The following is a 6,000-nucleotide window of genomic DNA, read 5'->3' on the forward strand; positions in this document are numbered from 1 at the left end:
ATTCCTAGAGTGCCACCTCTTTGAAGGACAAAACTCCAAACATTTCTGTTTCCAGCTGTATTTCAGGTGCTATAGAGAAACCAGCAAAGGTAGAGCATTTGCAAACAGAACACTTTCCTGCTCTTCTGCACCACCAGCTCCTCACCTGAGACACAAATTTTAGAAAAGGTAAGATTTTAGCTAAAGAAAGGTTTGTTGGAATTAATTAGAGCAGATAGAAAGGTAGGCTTTGCTGGAACTAATTAAGAGTTAGTAGTGAGTTAAAATAAGCCGGATTTGAGATGGTTATCCCAAATTTAAATAACTAATTGCTTGTCATTTTATGTTTGTTTAGCTGTGTTTGTTGTGAGAAACGGAGAAAGTGATAAATAGACCTAAAGAAATACAAACAATTGCAAATCTTTCACATCTGGAAACCCATTCCAAAGTCACAGCGGGAGGAAATTTGAGTTCTCCCAGAGCTCATTTGTATTGCCTTCTATGGGAGGGGTTACAAGTTCAGAACGAGGAAGACTCGCCTTACTTCCTCTTTTTACGACCCCTCCCCATAAAAAGGAACTCTGACGCAATTCGGGGAGCAAACTACGCACGCTTAATAGCCTTTCAAGGTGATTACCATAGGAAGCGGGGATTGGGAGATGTTAGTGTTATGAATATATAAATATTTAAACCCTTTGTAGATAAATACACTCTGGAATTGCTTGTAACTTTGCAGTGCGTTTTAGGGAACTACCCCACGCAGCTGGGATAAACATCCACGTTCTTACTCTAAACTGTTAGAGAGTCTTTCGTCCGTCATAGCTGGATATCGATGTTAGATGGATATCCATATTTAATAAATCATTTGGTTCCGGTTTTATTTGCGGTTTAGAAGCGGCACGGTGTTTTGCAGCTGGAGGCATCGGCCGCAAGTTTTGGTGGCCGGGTGGTCCCATCTCGGACCGCGGGGTACGGTAAAAACCAAGGTTTGTGCTTGAGAGTGCGGGCTGAGTTTTGGGTTTGCGGTTTCGTGTGTTCGGGCTGTGAATTAGCGGCACGCCGCGTGTGTTTTAGTTTGTAAGGACTTGTGCTTTGGTTTGTGTGTTTTTGGGAGCGCGTTGGCGGTGTATTGTATGTGTTTTGAGTTTATGTGTGGTTAGGTTGTGGAGAGCTTTGAAATTTGCGCTTAGTTAGCGGAGGGATACATGCCGGGGCGGGCGGAGGAACCGCAGCGCTTCCATTCCGCTCGGATTTTGTGAACTAGGGTGTGTGTGTAAACAGCGGGGTTCGAACGGCGAATGACCGAGTGAGAGCGGCAGCTGTGTGTGTTTAAGCTGTTTGTTTTGTGTTTAGAAGGAGAGAAAGGCGCGGGGCTCTGCAACTAGGCCCGGCACAGGCCCGGCTTTGAGCTGCGTCTTTCTGTCCCAGCTCAACCCCGAAAGGTTTTGATTGTGTGTGTTTGTTTTAACTGCGAGAAAACACAGTTAGTTGTTTGTGAGGCTTTAAGATTGCTGAGGTGTGGGGCGGTATTCTGACAAAGTGTTGGTAGTCCCTAGCCGCGGAGGAGTGAGGCGGGTTCGTGAGCTCGGAGCTGCCCCCATCCCGGAGGGATTCGTGTTGTGCCTCGGCCCAACTCCGCCGGATTTGTGAATATTCAGCACAAGGTACAACGCGGGTTTGGTTTGGTTTACCAGCCATTTCTAACCAGCAATTTAAAGGGGGAGAAAACGTAGTTTTGTGTTGTTATTTTGTGTAAGTGTTTTGAGTGAAGTGATTGATTGTGTTGCGTGAGTTCCTTTAGATGTGAAGGAGCTTTTCCCCAGTTGTGTGGTGTGTGTAGTGAGCATTTTAGGTGAATATTGCCATTTCATGTTGAAAAGGTGTAACTCCATGGGGTTTTTGCCAGCGATTTGCGCTTTGAGCCTCATTTTTGAGGCAACACTGCCATCCTGTGTCAAAAGTTACAATTCCATAGCCTAGTTGGTTTGGTTCACTGTTAACCCTTTTCCCTGTAGTTACTATTACCTTTTCCCTTTTTATTTTTTCTTGATAGGAATAGAAGATACAGGGAGCGGGAACCCAGCTCGAAGGAACTTCCCTGTCCAAGAGGGAGCTGTGACTGCCACCCGCTGGTTGTGTTCTGTTGTGGAGCTTGCCAAGAGTTTTGGGTCAGATGAGTATTTGGGTGGAGGATACCTAGAAGGGGAATTTGTGATCTTTGCCGTACAGAGGAACAAAAGGCTACCCAGATAGCTATACGGATTTTATTGGTGCCTGGTCAAGAGGCACACACATTAGAGAACGGGATTTCAGGAGCCCTACAGAAACCAGCAGACATCCTTAGGGTTGAGTGTGCTCAGTACCTTTATAGCATATTACTAGCAGGTGAAGTTTTGGAGTTGGGACAAGATTAAAAAGCGTTGGCAGAAGAGGAAGTCTCAGCGTGGGAGCAAGCGAGAGCAAACAGATTCCTAACGTTAGCCCCTTGGGATGTATCTTGGCACACTGGAAAGAGCTGGTGGGCTATGGTGGCACAGAAACCAAGAAGGAGCTTGTTAAGTTTTGCACGCGATTGTGGCCACTTTATAGACTTGAAGAGGGGGTGAAATGACCATCAGCTGGGACGGTTGACTATGAAACTTTATTACAGTTAATGCTTTTTCTTAGGCGTGAACAGAAGCGGCAGGAGGCTACTTATGCTGATATGTTTTTCACCCTTCAGAAACACCCTGAGTGGCAAAGGGATTGTGGGATTAGGCCACCCTCTGACCCCTTCGTACTGACTCTGGAAAAGGATTATAAAGCTAACCAGGGAAAGCTCAAGCGGTGTTGTAGTGCATGTTCAATAAACCAAAGATGCATACATCCTGACAAGGCATACCAAACAGAGGCTTCCCCACCAACTCCCAAACCACAAGAGCCAACCCGACTGTACCCGCCGTTACCTCCCAGTGATTGTGGGGAGGAAGGGCCCTCCCCACAGGGTCCTATAGCATCAAGGACCCAGAAACAAACTAGAGAGGTCATACAAGCACCTCTGTGGGAAGCAGTAACCCCTAAAGGGACGATAATGCTGATTAGAGTTCCCTTTTCTACGCAGGATCTGGAGGCCTGGGAAAAGATTGCTAAGAGGTATCAGTGATCCAACAGGTGTTGCTAGGAGATTGAGGTTTATGATTAAACAGCATAATCCCGATTGGGATGACATGCAGGTACTGCTTGATGCTTTAACAGAGACAGAGAAGCAAATGGTTTTGAAAGTAGCTAAGGACCTGGCCAAGGATGTTTGTAGAAGAACACAGGAGCACATTAAGGATGTACTTCCCCTTCAGGATCCACGTTGGGACCGTAAGCCGGAGGGATTAGGTCAGCTAAGCAGATACCAAGAATTGATAGTGAAGGGGCTGGAAAGAGCCATCCCTAGGCCATCCCTAGGCCATCCCTGTATGCTATTAAACAGGGTCCCTCTCAAACACCTACTGAATTTCTAGATCAGTTGCGAGAGGCAATGCGTTTGCATACCGCCTTGGATCCTCAATCTGATGAAGGAACACTATACTTGGTGAACTTGTTTGTAGGGCAGTCTACAGGAGACATCAGGAGAGAGCTTCAGAAGATCCAGGGCCCAGCAAGCCGGGACTTAGAGACTTTGCTGGATGAAGCATGGAGAGTTTTCAGCAGTCGGGAAGAGAGATATAAACAGGGCATAAGGAAATTAGTAGTAAGAGTGAGGGAGGAAGAAAAGGGAAAACGTGGGCAAGGACCACCCTGACTGGGAAAAGACGAATGTGCATTTTGCAAGGAATTTGGACACTGGAAGAACCAGTGTCCAGAACGAAGGAGAGATGACAAACAGAGAAGAGATGATCGAGGAGAAAGGTGGTTGCTTATGTAAAGGAGAACTGAAGAGGACCCTGGGGGACCCTCTGGTTGTAGTCAAACTAGGGAGCAAAGAGGAAGAGATAGAATTTTTCGTAGACACAGGGGCAACATATTTGGTGTTCAATAAGGCTCTAATACCTATAAAAAATTATTGCATTATGGTAAGGGGGGCAACTGGCCAATCTGAAAGAGCCAATTTTTGCAAACCACTGAAGTATAAATTGGGGAAACAGTGAGGAATTAATTGATTTTTGTACATGCCTAAAATGCTCCATCTGCACTTTTGGGCAGGGATCTGCAAGAGCAGCTGGAAGCAAAAGTAATACTTAAAAATGGGGAAATTAGTTTGGAGGTAAAAGTTGAACAATATGTGGAATTGTTGAGCTTAATGCTAGTAACCAAAGAAATTAGAGCTGCAAACGAAAAAGAAAATATTAAGAAAATAATGGATCAGGTATTTTCTGGGGTGTGGGCCTACTGGTAGAATGCTCTACCAGTACAAATACAGCTTAAAGAAGGAAAACAACCAGTAAGGGTCAAACAATATCCCTTGAAAAAGGAAGACAGAGAAGGGATCAGTCCAATTATCAAGAACGTTTTGCAGATAGGACTATTAAAAGAGTGTCAACCTGATCTTAATACTCCTATTTTGCCTGTGAAAAAGCTTGATGGGTCATACAGGTTAGTACAAGATTTAAGGGCTTGTACCCAGTGGTTGCAAATCCTTACACCTTGTTAGCTCATTTAACACCTGAATTAACCTGGTTTATCATTTTTGATTTGAAGGATGTTTTCTTTTGCCTCCCTCTCCACGAGGCCAGCCAGAAAATTTTTGCATTTGAATGGAAGAAACCAAAACTGGATGTAAAACTCAGCTCACATTGTGTGTACTACCCCAGGAGTTCAAGAACTCCCTCACCATATTTGGAGAGCAGCTTGCAAAGGATTTGGAGTCTTGGGAACCCCCACCAGGAGAAGGATAGCTGCCTCAGTATGTGGATGACCTCTTAATAGCCACCCAGACCCAGGAGGCATGTGTGGATTGGACGGTGAGCCTCCTAAACACTTTTTATCCCAAAAGAAAGCCCAGATGGTGAAACAGTTATTTACCTGGGCTTTGAAGTAAGTGCTGGACAAAGGACCTTAGGGCAAGACCACAAGGAAGCAATATGCCAAACCCCGAAACCCCAGACAGTAAAAGAACTGAGAACCTTTCTAGGCATGATGGGCTGGTGCAGATTGTGTATTTATAATTATGGATTGTTCATTAAACCCCTGTATGCTTTAATCATGGAAGTGAGCAGGGATCTTCAATGGACAACAAAAGCAACATGAGCCTTCAACCAACTAAAGAAGGCTCTTAGGTCAGCTCCAGCCCTGGGACTTCCAGATGTGAATAAACCATTCTTTCTGTTTTCTCACAAAAAGCAGGGGATTGCCTTGGGAATACTAGCACAGAACTTGGGTCTGTACTGGAGGGCAGTTGCCTGCCTCTCCAAACAGCTGGACACGGCAGCCAAGGGGTGGCCAGGGTGCCTCAGAGCTGTTGCAGCAGTAGCAGTGAACATCCAAGAGGCATGCAAATTCACCCCAGGCCAGAAGATGACCGTGCTAGTATCACACAGTGTCTGCAGTCCTGGAGGTGAAAGGGAGACATTGACTCTCCCCACAGAGATTCTTGAAGTACCAGGCTATACTGGTAGAACAAGATGATACTGAGATCGTAGTAACTAACATTGTGAAGCCAGCTTCCTTCCTCAGTGGGAGTGTGGGAGAACCAGTGATCCACGACTGCCAGGAGACCATTGAAGCCACCTACTCCAGTCACCAGATCTGAAGGACATCCCTCTCGAGGATGCTGAGAGCTGGTTCACTGATGGGAGCACCTATATCATCAGTGGTAAAGATATGCTGGGCATGCAGTTACCACAAGCAGAGAGGTAATAGAGTCTGGACCATTGCCAACAAACACCTCTGCACAGAAGGCTGAAATAATTGCCTTAATCCGGGCCTTAGAGCTGGCAAAAGACAAAGAAATTAACATTTATACAGACTCAAGGTATGCATTTGGGGTGGTTCACCCACATGGAGGTATTTGGAAAGAGAGAGTACTGTTGAACTCACAAGGGAAGAATATTA

At 45.6% G+C, this 6,000-nt stretch overlaps 1 long non-coding RNA gene across 3 annotated transcripts; it reads left to right on the forward strand.

Moving 5' to 3' along the window:
- The first annotated feature begins 583 nt into the window (after positions 1 to 583).
- LOC130253751 (uncharacterized) lies at positions 584 to 4,562 on the forward strand. 3 transcript variants are annotated; one of them, XR_008840603.1, is made up of 3 exons: positions 584 to 965; positions 1,529 to 1,643; positions 2,033 to 4,562. It is a non-coding gene; the product is annotated as an uncharacterized LOC130253751 (long non-coding RNA). The 3 variants fall into 3 exon arrangements; XR_008840605.1 differs by having other exon boundaries at positions 584 to 948; XR_008840604.1 differs by lacking the exon at positions 584 to 965 and adding an exon at positions 1,235 to 1,285.
- The last annotated feature ends 1,438 nt before the right edge of the window (positions 4,563 to 6,000 follow it).

This window comes from Oenanthe melanoleuca, chromosome 1, assembly GCF_029582105.1.
Source record: "Oenanthe melanoleuca isolate GR-GAL-2019-014 chromosome 1, OMel1.0, whole genome shotgun sequence".
Classification (NCBI taxonomy): domain Eukaryota; kingdom Metazoa; phylum Chordata; class Aves; order Passeriformes; family Muscicapidae; genus Oenanthe; species Oenanthe melanoleuca.